This window comes from Rhinolophus sinicus, chromosome 4 (genome assembly GCF_057876585.1).
Source record: "Rhinolophus sinicus isolate RSI-liver-muscle chromosome 4, RSI-T2T, whole genome shotgun sequence".
In the NCBI taxonomy this organism is placed as follows: Eukaryota; Metazoa; Chordata; class Mammalia; order Chiroptera; family Rhinolophidae; genus Rhinolophus; species Rhinolophus sinicus.
In genome coordinates this window covers 52,006,558-52,020,860 of record NC_142504.1, presented here as the reverse complement: position 1 = coordinate 52,020,860, position 14,303 = coordinate 52,006,558, and the positions used below count along the sequence as shown (strand labels likewise).

General features: G+C 41.6%; 1 protein-coding gene and 1 pseudogene across 1 annotated transcript in view; both read right to left on the bottom strand.

Moving 5' to 3' along the window:
- The window catches only part of STARD3NL (STARD3 N-terminal like), a 55,663-nt gene that overhangs the window by 30,106 nt on the left and 11,254 nt on the right, over positions 1-14,303 (bottom strand). The window lies entirely within an intron of this gene.
- Positions 1,199-5,883, bottom strand: LOC109433734 (protein fem-1 homolog A-like; annotated as a pseudogene).

Below are 14,303 nucleotides of genomic sequence, written 5' to 3'. Positions count from 1 at the left end.
CTCTGGAGTTGGGGTACGCACTGGCCTCAGTCTGTACCCAGCCTGCAGGCAGTGGGCTTTGCCGCTCTCATCTATTCCCACTTCCTTGTTTTATAGGCAAAGAGATGCAGCAACACCTGAAGACTGTGTCTTATCGCGTTATTTCAAAGCTTTCTTCATCGTTGTTATCAAATTTATTCTTACCTATAAAATAAATGTTTGGTTAAGGATAAAAAAAAGGAAGCTGAGGCCTATGTTGTTTATAGGGACACCCCCATCTAACAGATATTTCAAGATATACATATTAGGATTAAAATGTGGGTCTTCCACATCTTTCCTCTCCATCACCCTGCCTCACCCCAGACTCCTAGCAGGAAATCAGTTATTTCAAAGTAAAATTGTAGAAAGTAAGTGAAAAATTCTCTAAAGCATTTAATTAAAATCACTTAACCAATTGTTTTGTATTACTTAAAAAATTTTCCTGAGTCAAGGAGTGAAATTTTGCCAGCAGATCCCTATTAATTTGCCAACTGAAAATACGTGAAATATTTAATTTTTTTTAAAGAAAAAGAAAAAAAGATTTATGTACGTGTGTGAAACTCTGTAAGGCTTTTTATACATTTGTCATATCATCAGGGCTACAATGGAGGAAAGCAGGGGAAAACTTTGAAACAATTAAAATAATAATACTGCCCTCTGAGAGTTAAACTATAAATTCAACATGTAATGACTCAAGAGAAGATGTGCTGTGTCCTTAAAGAAGCAAACTGGCTCACAGGCCCAGATATGAGAACAAGCTGACAAGACAGCTTGTTCAGATCTACAGAAGGGAAGAGGGTATGTGTCCCCAAGAAAGGGGAGGGTCAGTTTGGAAAACACAAGGAGTGTCACAAGCAAATGTTGGCTGTGCCCAACCTGGCACTCTTCAGGTGGCGGCACTTTGCCTATTTGACTTTAAGTATCTCTGAGCCACTGGCCAGATTATTCCTATGATTAATATAATGGCGTAAGGGTATTATCAGTGCCTTTTGTCACTGAACAATTTAATAACTTCCTGTAGGCCTCCCACAACCTTTCTATATATATCTATAGCTAGGTAGAGAAAGAAAGAGAAAGAAAGAAACAGAGAGACAGAGACAGAGAGAGAGAGAGAGAGAGAGAGAGAGAGAGAGAGAGAGAGAGAGAGAGAGAGAGAGAGATTTTCCACAAATTAAACAGCCTCATTTTTTTATTCCATGCTTTGGGAAAGCAGCTGCGTTTCCCACCTCGATGGAAGATAAAACCTGGTATTGTAAATAAATAACATCCTAACTAACACTGCAAATCCACAGGATACCGAGTTTTCTCGGAGAGCAAAATATCCAGGGATCTGCTGTGGCTTCCGAAGGCCTCCGTGTAGCTGCCACTCCACAAGGCTGCGAGGCATGGGGTGAGGAGGCCACTGTCCCGAATGCGGCCTTTCTCCTGAGTTTCTGTCCCCTTCTGCCATTCACTGCTCTCCAAACAGGCCAAGAACAGTCTCCTTCTGCCCCCATCGCATATGCAGTACCGTTCCCAAGAAAAAAATCTCCAGCGTGAGCACTTTATACCCCAAGTGATGGAATGCCAAGATTTTGTACCACCTCAGCTCTCAGCCTTCAGGTCTCATCCAGCTGATTTACTGACTTAACACTGCATTTAGGATTTTCTCAGGAAGACCTGGATTCGAGTCCTTGAGCAGCTGTAAGAGGGGCTAGAGTAACCAGGGATGGAGCCACCGCGGTGGCTATGCCCACAATGAAACAGCGTTTGTACATGCGTCATGAGGCTGAAGCAGCCTGCAGTTTTAACTCAGAATTGGTGAAAACCAAGCCTCAAACCAACTTTGCTAGTTTCTCGCTGGTGGGAAACTCACACCAAGCTCAGCTCCTTGGGCGTCTGGCCTGATTCTTGTTTACAAAAAATTCTCCAATGAGGATGGGGATATGGGAAGCCCAAGTAAAAGGAAACGATTCAAGTTTTAGGAAATGTAGTCACCCTGTTTTAGGGACCAATACCATGGTCTTCCTCCCTCATCAAATTTTTCACACAATTAAGCTCGCTCCTGACAGCCTTGGCCTCCTCAGGCACAATAAAACCCTTGGTGTGTGAAATGATCTTATCAAGTCTTAAAGAAAATTCAAATTATTAAGAAAAAGAGGTGGTTATCACTTTGTGAGGGGTGAAATGTCTATCACATTGTTTTGTACACCTGAAACTAATAAAAACATAATAATTTTCTTTCACCCCAAAAGAAAAAAAATGTGGCAGGAAACCTCAGGACTCCTGTGCAATGCCTGTTCCATTCCCACCTACAAATAAACAGAACACCAAACCAGCAGAAGGCTCTGCAAATGGCAGGCTGTCCTGGGCAGACAGCCCTGCCCGCCTGGCCCTGACTGTGGCAAGGAGGGAAGGAGCAGGGTGCAACTTGCTGGAAAAAGTGACAAGTGGTGGTGTTTCTTGAGTCTCCAACTTTCCCCCTTGGGAGCCCCTAGTCCTAACACTGCATTCGGTGCGCGGCTGGGTTTATCCAGCCATATAAGGGGCGGAGGTTCGAGGACCTGATTCTCAGCTTCTTCCCGTTTCTAGTAATGGAGGAAGGCAATGGCTTCAATGCCTCTGCCTCTAGGTAAGAAGGCAAAATCTTCCAAGACCTAGGCAGATGAGATGTGCGGAAGGTCACGTGTCTTCTCCCAATTAAAGACGGGTGTGTGTGCTCCTGGAGAGAGGCAACGTCCGAGCACATGACCCTGAAGGCTTCTAGCACCAACAGCTCGCTAACTGCTTCCCCCACTCTGCAGTGCTGAAGGGCTGTGCAGGCAGGAGAGCCCTTCTGTTTCGTGCCACCGGAAGTGCTCACCGAGAGAGCAAGGACGGTGTGGGCTACACCTGTCCGGGTTTCCCCCTCTCAGAACGCTGTCAGTGCAGCTCCATGAAAGCCTCCAGCTCCTCTGGGATGAAGCCTTTGTAGGGGATCTTGTTCTGGTCCAAGGAGTGGACCGCAAGGCACTGCAAGGTGACGTAGCTGAAGGGCTAAATGGTGCTCTTGGCCAGCAGCTTCTCATGCAGCATCTCGTAAGCTGTTTTCTTGTGAGCCCACGGTCTGTCAGGACATTCATGATGCCTGGGCAATTGTTCTGGGCCGCTATGTGCAGCAGGGTGTTGCTGTCAAAGTCCCACTGTCTGGGTCGGTCCCGCAGTCCAGCAGTACCCTGACCACCTGTACGGAGGGGAATCTGCCCACCGGGTAGCGGCCCACGTTGGTACTCCAGCTATCCACGGCCATGTGCAGACAGGTGAAACCCTTCTTGCCCGGGGGGCACACTTCAGCAGCCGGTAGACGGTCTGGTGCTTCAGACGCTCCTGATTGGCCGTGCACTCCCCCTTTTCCAACAGATTGAGCAGGTGGGGGACGATGGCCAGGGCCTTGGTGAACTGTGCTAAGACCCCGGGGTCCTTGGGCAGCTGCAGGGCCCATTCTACTTCCCGGACCCCTTGGCAGAGCACCCCCATGAGGTCTGTGAGGCCTATTTGCGGCCCTTGGCCATCCAGTCCTGGAGCACATAAGAGAAGAATTCCGCAAAGGACAGGAAGCGGCTGGCGGTCATGGGGCTCAGCGGTTCTGTTGCATGTCCAGGGCATACTTCCACAGGCGGATGCAGCGCCTGACATTGCCTGAGTCGGCGTACACCGCACCTCTGTACGGATATAATAAGTGTCTGGGGAAGAGGGACCCAGGATGCGCTCCGCTCGTTCTTGGATCAACAGGGCCTGCATGCGCATCTCCTCTCTGTCAGTATAACAAGCGCTTCCAATGCCTCAGCAGTGTTCACCTGCCTGGAACAGTCATAGGCCAGGACCAGCTGAGGGGGTTCTGGTTTCGGCAGATACGCACCACCCTGGTGACGCAGCTCCATGGCCCGTCTCCAGTGTTTCAGGGCCCCGAAGAGATCCCGCTTCTCATCCTCGTACATGGCTCCCAACAATTCCAAGGCTTCCACTGCCACTTCCGGGCTGGTGGGGCAGCGGCTCTCGCAGGAGTTACCACTGAGTTGTCCCTCTGCCGAAGAGCTGCAGCAGCAAGCCCCCTGGGCTGCACGCATCCTGGGCTGGTGGAGAGGCCTCCTCGGGTCAGCCCTGGCTGCGCCTCCTCCTCAGCAGGCTGCTCCTGGATGAGGTGCTCCAGGATGTTGGTGCGGATCGTCATTTAGGCTGCCAGCGGCGGGGTCATGCCGTAGCCGTCGTGCTCCATGCAGGCATTGCACCCAAGCACCAGCTGCAGGATCTCCAGGCAGCCAGACTCAGCACGGCCTTGGCGCTGCGCGGGTTCACCTAGGTGCCCTGCTCCAGCAGGTGGCCGACGATCTCATGGTGGCCCTTGTAACATCACGAAGCCCATGTGCCCGTGCCGGTGGGCCACCTCAGGTCGGCTCGGTGCTCGCCCACCAATTACCGCACCACCTCCAGGTGCCCATCCAAGCAGGTGGCACGCGACAGCATGGAGTTGGTGCACGTGGTGCAGTTCACTGAGGCCCCATGGCGCAGCAGGCACCGCACCACCATCTAGGTGGCCGGCGGCCGAGGTGGCCCACAGACACTTTGTGCTCTCAGTGGTCTCACCATGGAAGTGCACTGAGCTGCCCGCCTCCAAGCTCGCGCCACACAGGTCCAGTTAGGTACTCGACCACGTCAAGGTGGCCATAGCAGGTGACAATGAGCTCCTGCGTCCCCCGCCAGCCACCTCACCTGTCAGCTCATTCAGCTCTTCTCAGCCCTGGCCGCTGAGCAGGTGCCATGGTGGGTGGTATTGTAGAGGACAGCTCGGAGGTCCAGGGTTCCAGCCTCCACCAGGACAAGGGCGGGCCACGGGAGGGAGGTGGATTAGAGCCAGGAAAGACAGGTGGCAACCTTCACCGTCTCCCCCCCACCACCATCTTAGGGGCTCTTTCCTCCCACAACCCTTTTAAATTCTGTTTCTTATTAAAATAGGACATTCTACCTAGGGAAACAATAAATAGGTCAGCTTTAAATAACCATTTAGTCTACATGGCAGCTAGTGATCACTGCAGATTCAGAGTCATGAGTCTACCCACGTGAGGCATGCCTCTCTCCACTGGGCTCTGTAAACAGAAGCTGACAAATCATGTTTCTCAGTCAACAAGAAAGAGGGCTGTAGTCAAACCCTAAGAAAGTCACGAATGTGATGCCACCGAGAAGCTTTTTGGGAGGTGGACATCTACGAGGTCTAATAATTAAGTTTGTGAACTTGTTGCAATGATGTTACTAACCTGTTTTTATATCACAGGTATTCTTCATTATGAATTTGTACCAACTGGACAGTTAACCAAGTTCACTATTTGGAAGTGCTGGAAAGGCTGCTTGAAAAAGACGAAAATGACCTGAACTTTTCACCAACAATTCATGGCTCTTGCATCACAACAATGCACCAGCTCACATGGCACTGTCTGTGAGGGAGTTTTTAGCCAGTAAACAAATAACTGTATTGGAACATCCTCCCTACTCACCTGATCTGGCCCCCAATGACTTCTTTCTTTACCGGAAGATAAAGGAAATATTGAAAGGAAGACATTTTGATGACATTCAGGACATCAAGGGTAATACGACGACAGCTCTGATGGCCATTCCAGAAAAAGAGTTCCAAAATTGCTTTGAAGGGTGGATTAGGTGCTGGCGTCAGTTCATAGCTTTCCAAGGGGAGTACTTAGAAGGTGACTGTAGTGATATTCAGCAATGAGGTATGTAGCACTTTTTCTAGGATGAGTTCACGACCTTAATTGTCCAACCTCGTAGATGACCCACAACAGCATCATCAGGAACAAAACTGCTGCTCGGGAGCTTGCATAGGTACCATTCAGATACCATCTTAGTGATGCTTAGCCACCATAAAATATTAGCATTTTCTGCATACAATATGCAAGTGGTAACATCCCAAAAGAGAATTATAGAAGTTATGTATCATCATTCCAGTATTCTCCCAAAATCTCTCTATAAACTTACATGCAATACCAATAATTTTCCTTAAGTAGAATTACTAAATTGGACCAGTTACCAGGCTCAAACCAAAGGTATAATAACTGAACTTGACTGTGCAATGCTGATACAACATTTGCTTATTTTAAATCTGACTTGCAGGTATGTCAGTCTGATTATTAATTCATAACCAATAAAAATCAGAAGTACATAGTTCAGCTAAAGGTGTTTAATAAGTATACAAAATCTTCAAAAACTCAAGATGCATAAGTAAACTCTAAAGAGTCTGACATATATCCCTTAACTCTGTAAGTATAGATGATATTTGGATTTCTAAAAGCTCAGGTTTAAGATTCACCACTCAGTATCAATGTATGCCTTACCTAAAAGAACAGAGATATAAAATGCATCTTTAAAGCTAAGAAAATGCACAAGCTAAGTAAATGATAGATTATATTATAATCAAAATGGGATGTTTTGACAGTTTACTTTTTTATCTGTTTGGTATTTTAAAGATATAAATATGGCTATAGTAGATTGTTTGAGTCTTATAATTAAGTTTTTTTGAAGATTGGTAATTATTTTCTTCACCCTACAATCACGGACTATATATTATTTTGAGGATATACTATGCCAGGTTTATAAAATTGATCATAAAACTAGACTGCTAAAATATATCTAATTCATTAAGTCTTGCAATTAGGAACTGCATACCGAACAAACAATGCACAAAATAGAAATTAAAAATATAGCACTATTTTAAAAATAACGACTGAGATAAATGTATTTAAAAAGTAAAATAAACCATTCAGGAAATAATAACAGTCAAAATAGTAGAAAGCTGTCAAACTTGAGCTTATTATCAAATTTACTTCCTTAAAGTGCTTTAATTACTTTGTGAAATTACTTTTTAAATAAAGAGTAAAATAAAAAAATACTCATTTAAATAATAAAGTTACAAAAACTACAACTATCCTCTGGGGAACAATATAAAAAAGAAAAAAACTGACTATAGTTAATAAATCAAAAGGAGAATGATAATTGTTCCTAGCTGGGTGATGGGTAAAATGTGATTCATTATACTAAACTCTCCACTTTTGTACATAGACGAACATTTCTACAAACAAATTTAAAATATATAAGTAAACCCAAAAATTAGTCTTTTAAAGGGGCAAATAGGCAAACCTAGATTGGGGAGGGAGAGATTAAGAAAGGAATACAAGTACCACTATAGGAGAGGTTATTTTTCAAAGTGTAAATGACACTTTACATTAATTACATTTGAAAATCATAAAGTCAATACCCTAGAAGAATAGAATGAACCATACCATAAAGAAAAGAGAAAAAGCTGACAAAGAATTACCTACCCAAAGAACTAGAGTCTAGCAGTTCAATAGGTATTTCAAAATTTGAAATAAAAGATAAAATCCTCTAAACTGTTCTAGAACATTAAAAAGGAAAGCTATTTTATCATTAAATAAAGCTAGTGTAATCCTGACATTATCTGACCAAGAACACACAGCACAAGAACAAAAGAACATAACACAAGTACACTAACCCCACCTATTATGACTATATATTATATAACACTGTATACTGTATATTAACATAATGACAAAATCAGTAATTTCCTTACACCAACACTGAGTCAGACACAGTGCTGAGTACTTAACATACATTATATATTTGAGCCTCACAAAGCTCCCACAAGTAGGACCCATGTGTTAGAATGTATTCCTGAAACATCACATAAATAAGTCAAACTCACGTAAATAAAACCTAAACCTAATAGGAAGGCAGGCATTTCTGTTTACCCATTAAAATGTTTCATTGTATTTCAAAAGCATGCATGAACACAACTTGTAATGCATTTGAGACAAAAACCTTTGAAATTATATACATTTTGACTGGTTTTTAATTCGAGGGGACTGGCATAATTTCAAACTTTGTAGGACTTTTCATTTCCACACAGACATGTACTGTCTTCTACTTTTCTTAAAATGTGGCTCTCTCAAGTTTCTTATTCTCCAAGTTTTGAAAGAGGCATAGGGAAATACATTAGTGATATGAGAAACACAGCAGTGTAAGCTAAAAGAAAACTGGCAACTGACAATTAGCTTTGGGAGATGAAGAACTGGAGGCATCCAGGAGAAGACTGTGCCTGGTCTGCAGGGCCACACGTGTGGACAGAGAGGCCACACTGCTGATTTATCAGTAGAAGCCAGAAAGCTCAACTGTAATAGGAAATTTACCAAATATCAACCATTAGTTCAATTAAAAAAAAAAAGTAAAAGCATTGAAGATCAAGGAAAACTCATTACCTATAAATCATCATCTGGCCTTTACTTTCCTAAGCTTTTCTGCAAAGAAAAACTTGTGTAAATCAAAAATCAAAAAATATCTACACATGATAAAGATGTAATCAAAATTCAGTTGCAAAAGAATAAAAATATTAAATAGTTATTCTAGTACACAGAGAAAGAAATCTACACATCAAAATATATGGAAGATTTTATTTAAAAGTTAATAAAACAAAACCATTCACATGGGTTATGTAGTAGAAGAAAGTCGTAGATAAATAATACATTATTTTAGGATGAGTAATTTCTTCCTAAGAAAATCTACAAATGGAAACATATCTGAATACATAAAAATCAAAAACTTCTCTATCTCAAAAACATTAAAAGTGAAACTTAAAAGTGATGAAAGACATAATGAAATCCTTAAAACTCAATTCAAAAAATGAGCAAAGAAAGACAAGGAACATAAGAAAAGTAAATGCACTGATAAACTGAAAAAAAATAATAATAATAATTCTCACCCAGCCCCTGTAAACTTTTTAGAGAAGTAGATTAAATCTATGAGATCATTCATTAAATGGTTTCCTGGGACAGTCAGGTAGACCGCAAACTCCTTAATTTTGCTCACCCTGGCACCTGGTCAACGTCTGTCTACTTATCCAGAACCACGCTAACAATCAGCGGCAGTTTGCTAAGGAATCACATTCTCTGGAATCTCTTTTTCTCTCTACTCTCCTTATCTCTATGGCTCTTATTCTTTCTATAAGCCTTAACTCAAAGGTCACATTCTCGGGGAGGCTTTTGCTTCCTCCCATTCTTCCACACCTATCAGGGAATAGTATGCACAGAGCTCTATAGTGATATCTGTTATGCTGCATCAAGATTATTTTTGCTCCAGTTTTTCTTTAAAAAATGTAACAGCTTCCTTAGAATGTTGTGATTCATCCGTTTACCAGTCCCTTCATTCTAGGTTTCAATCTGGGAATGGGAAGAAACTGGAGACCAACTAAATAAATAAATAAATAAATAAATAAATAAATAAGGCCATTTAAAATAGCATAAAAAACATACACACTAAGAAATAAATTTAACAAAAATATGCAAGTTCCCAACACTGAAAATTATAATGCACTGTTTAGAGAAATAAAAGATGAAAATAAATGGAGAGATATACCATGTTTATGGATATGAAGAATTCACACTGTTAATATTTCAATCCTCCCTAAATTGATCTACGGATTCAACTCAATCCCGGTCAGAATCCCATCAAGTTATTTTGTAAAAATTGACAGGGTAATTCTAAAAGTATATAGAAATGCAAAGAAGAGAATATACAAAGCAATCTTGAAAAATAACAAAATTTGAAGACTCACAGTGCCCAACTTAAATACTTTCTATAAAGCTTCAGTAATTAAAACAGTGTCGTATTAACATAAGGATCAGTAAATAAAACAATGGAACATAATAGAGAGCCTAGAAATAGACCAGAACTTATATGATCAATGGATGTTGGACAAAGATGTCAAAGCAATTAAATGGCAAGAAGAAAGTTTGTTTTCAACAAATGATGCTGGGTTAACCAGATATCAAAATGGGGAAAAAAGGAAAAAAGAAAAAAAAAAAAACACTTTGAACTCTAACTCACACCATGAAAAAAATAACAATGTGCGGACAATATTTTTGCAACCTTTTTGCAGGCAAAGATTTTTTAGAGAAGACACAAAAAGCCATAATAATTTAAAATATATATTGTATAGGCTGTCTTGAGTGGTTCCCATGGGTCAATGTGAGATAACTTGAATGTGAAAATTAGTAATGACAGTAATGTTTGGAATTTATGTTGGAAAAATTAAAAAGTTCTACAAGTCTGGGGCTGGCCCGGTGGCTCAGGTGGTTGGAGCTCCGTGTTCCTAGCTCCGAGGGCTGCCGGTTCGATTCCCACATGGGCCAGTGGGCTCTCAACCCCAAGGTTGCCAGCTCAATTCCTCGAGTCCCTCAAGGGATGGGGGGCTCTGCCCCCTGCAACTAAGATTGAACACAGCACCTTGAGCTGAGCTGCCTCCCAGATGGCTCAGTTGTTGGTTGAAGTGCGGGCTCTCAACCACAAGGTTGCCAGTTCAATTCCTCGACTCCCGCAAGGGATGGTGGGCAGCGCCCCCTGCAACTAAAAATTGAACACGGCACCTTGAGCTGAGCTGTTGCTGAGCTCCCGGATGGCTCAGTTGGTTGGAGAGTGTCCTCTCAACCACAAGGTTGCCGGTTCGACTCCGCAAGGGATGGTGGGCTGTGCCCCCTGCAACTAGCAACGGCAACTGGAGCTAAGCTGCGCCCTCCACAACTAAGACTGAAAGAACAACAACTTGAAGCTGAACAGAACCCTCCACAACTAAGATTGAAAGCACAACAACTTGACTTGGAAAATAAATAAATAAATTAAAAAAAAAAAAAAAAAGTTCTACAAGTCCACAGTAATACTGTAAATAAGAGAGATGGGATAGAAGTTCTTTACAGAAAAAGTAATGTCAGATGAAAAAGGCAGAAGAAATAATAAAATTAGAAAAATCAAGTTTGTAACCCCCAGTTGAAGCTAAGTGATTTAGCAAAGATTTTTAATGGGTGCTAAAAATGATTAAAAAGTTGTTAGAAAATAGGATCTTCATAGTTTCAAAGTATTATCCCTCAGATTATTTAACTCCATTAGGAATAATACACTTTTAAAATAGAGAGATCTGGCAGTCATCACCTATACACCAAGCAACCAAATAGTATCTCCAATACTGAAACAAGCTGACCTTATGTGCCTCCTGACGCCGGGCATTAAGAAGTATAGTACCAAGAAAAAAAGTACATAGTATCAATTATAACATACTCCTGCCAAAAATGTTTAACCTGAATTTACTCATAAGGAAACAATCAAACAATATGTGCCACATTCTACAACAGAGCTATCATGAACTCTTCAGAGAAGTCAATGTGGTGAAAAGCAAAACAAACAAAAAGAAGGAAACGTGGTATTGATACTCTTCAAACTTAAAAAAGCATAGAGACATGACCATCAAATACAATGCACAAGCCTACACTGAATCTTGAATTTAAAAACCTACAAAAGACAACTGAGGAATTGAGCATAGTTTAGAATCCTGGTTATATAGGAGAATGGCTTTATTCTTAGGAGATGAATGCTTAAGTACTGAGTGGTACGTGCCATGATGTACACAACTTAACTTATGAAAAGTTCAGAAAAATGTAAGGACATCAGGATGCTTTGGGATGGAGCTGCTCTCTCCATCCATCCAGCCAGCCATCCAGTATATATAAATATATACACAATATAAATGTATTTAAACATAATGTGTATATAGTAGATAATGGAGAAAATAAAACGGAAGAAACGCTGCTGAGAGTCACCCAAAATCCAGTCAGGAGGCTGCTGAGGAAGTGGGGCCTGTGCACACCTTGGGCCTCTGTTCTCAGAGCTGCTATGAAGTTGCCAAACCTGTGGATGAACTCAGCATAAGGATATTCTAGAGCCATAAGCACCCTGGGACAGGGCTCCATGGACTTGACATCCTTCTGTGTAGTTTTCACTTCCCTTGTTAGCATATTGGAACTAACCCATCCCTGTTAACCTAGCCAGAATCCTATATTTGCATGAAAGAATTATATTCTGTGGTTTCTGCCTTCATAAAACCTACCTTGCTTTGCTCTCTCCAGAGAGCATATGGGTTGCTACCCGAACCTGTGTCTCTGGGACTGCAATCCTTTTGCTCAAAAAAATGCCTTTTGTTCTTTATTACAGCCTGAACCTCTTCGTTGGTTAACAGTACACATATACATATGTAGCATATGCAGCTACAAAGAGAGTAAAGGCAAATTTTCACTGACCAAAAAAAAAAATCATTAAATTAACTTTGCTATGAGTATGGGCTACCTTATGAGCACAGAGTAAGGAACCAGAATTATCCTAGAAAACCTCTTAAATAATTCTATAAAATAGAATGAACATGGATTTTGTATTTTTGTATCACAATTCTTACGTACACAACAGTATGTGACACAGTGACAGATTAAAAGGAAAACCTATATAAGATTTCTGGGACCCAAATCATTCTGCCCTTTATATAACTATTAAGTTACCTGGCCACAAATGGAGATTTGAGTGTAGAAATCAAAGGCTTCTCAAGTACTTGTGATTGCAGACAGGAGTCACTCTGTCTGAATCTTAAGCCAATGTCAAAAACCTAATAATGGTCCTTTTGTTGTCATCCTAGGGCTTAAATGAAACAGTGGAGTGTACACTGTGCAACGGTTTGGGGTCTAAAGTTTCCTCAGATTTTTAGTGAAAATGTGCGCAAGATATCACGTTACTACAAGCTTTTAAAAGCCAAATGTGTCCTTCATTTGTTCCATATGTTAACACCCAAACAGTTCCCAGGCACTTGAAGAAAGAGCATCGCCTACCAGGCTCCAGCGCGCCACGTCGTGCTCACGCAGCTGACACTGGTCCCTGCAACTCACAGCATTTCCTCTGTTCTCTTGCTTTTAAGAATTTGTTAAGTCCAACTGCATAGTAATATGTCTAGCTATAATTTCATGGTTTCGTCCCAAACATCTGTTTTCTAGGTCTCATTCTCTAGTGTTGTTTACTTTTGTTTGGGATGTGATGAAAGCTTTTATTCCATCCTGATAAATTCGGTCAGTCTTCACTGCTATGCATTCTACCCTTTTCCTCCCACACAGTAAGGCTCTCCACGAAAGCTGGATGTCATTTCTTGCAGTCTTGTCTCATTCACTAATGTCTGTTAACATCAGCAGATGAGAGTAATTGTGTGCACATGAACAGAATTTTTAACCTTTTGACAATCTGCTTCAAGACTCAGATTTATTTAGAAATTATGATCACTGACTTGGAAAAATTAGAGCAGAAAACAAATATTAATGGTGTTTTTAAGTCACTCTTCTAAGAAACAGATTTATCTCCCAAACTTGTTCTTACAGCAAATTTAATTTCTAAAGGATCTATTTCTGTAGCAACGTTAAAAAATTAGTGAACTTTTATTTGACATATAACATAGACAGAAATATTAAGATTTAAAGATGGCTGCATAAATGCATACCAATGTTTTCAAAATTTATGAGGTAAACTAAAATATATATTGAGAAACTGAATCTGGATGTATACTACAAGATCTAAGAATTCCACTTGATAAGTTCTGAAAATTCAAAGTTTGCCAAGAATATACTACATCTACTTTATTTATTCCACAAACATGTTTTGAGCACCAAAATTGTGTCAGGTCTTCCCCTGAGCACTGGGGGATGTAGCAATGAACAAAACTGGAAAAATTTCCTACCCTCATAGAGCTTACCTTCTAGAGTAAGCGGACAGATGATAAACGAAAGAGCAGTGTAATTTTAAACTGAGTGGTCAGGAAGACCTCATTGAGAAGGTGGAGCAAAGACTGGCAGGAGGTATGGGAGAAATGCCATGTAGGGAGCAGGAGGAAAAGCACTGCAGGCAGAGGAGGGAGGAACTGGCCATGAAGGAGTTCAGCCCGTCATCAGCTTTCAGCTCTGCTAGAGCTAAGTGACAGAGTGGAAGAACAGCAGGAGTTGGCAACAGACAAAGTAACACGTGGCAAAGAACTTTACACTCCATGATAAAGACTCTAAATGATGGGAAGACATTGGGAGGTTTTCAGTAGAAGAGAAACATGATCCAGCTAAAGCTTTAAGAGGCTCTCCAGCTGAGAGAACCACAGATGCAGGGAGACCAGGTAGGGAGGGGAGTATGGTAACAATTCATGAGAGAGATGACATACTGACTTAGTAGTAGACTAGGGTGGTGATGGTGGAGTGGTGAGAACTGACTGGTTCTAGATACAGAACCAAAAGCATTTGGAGATGGAATGGGAACGGCGCATATGATAAAGAGAAGACAGAAGGAGAACTGCCAGATTTACAGCCTGAGGAAATGGAAGGATGGAGTTGCTATTTACTGTAATGGACAAG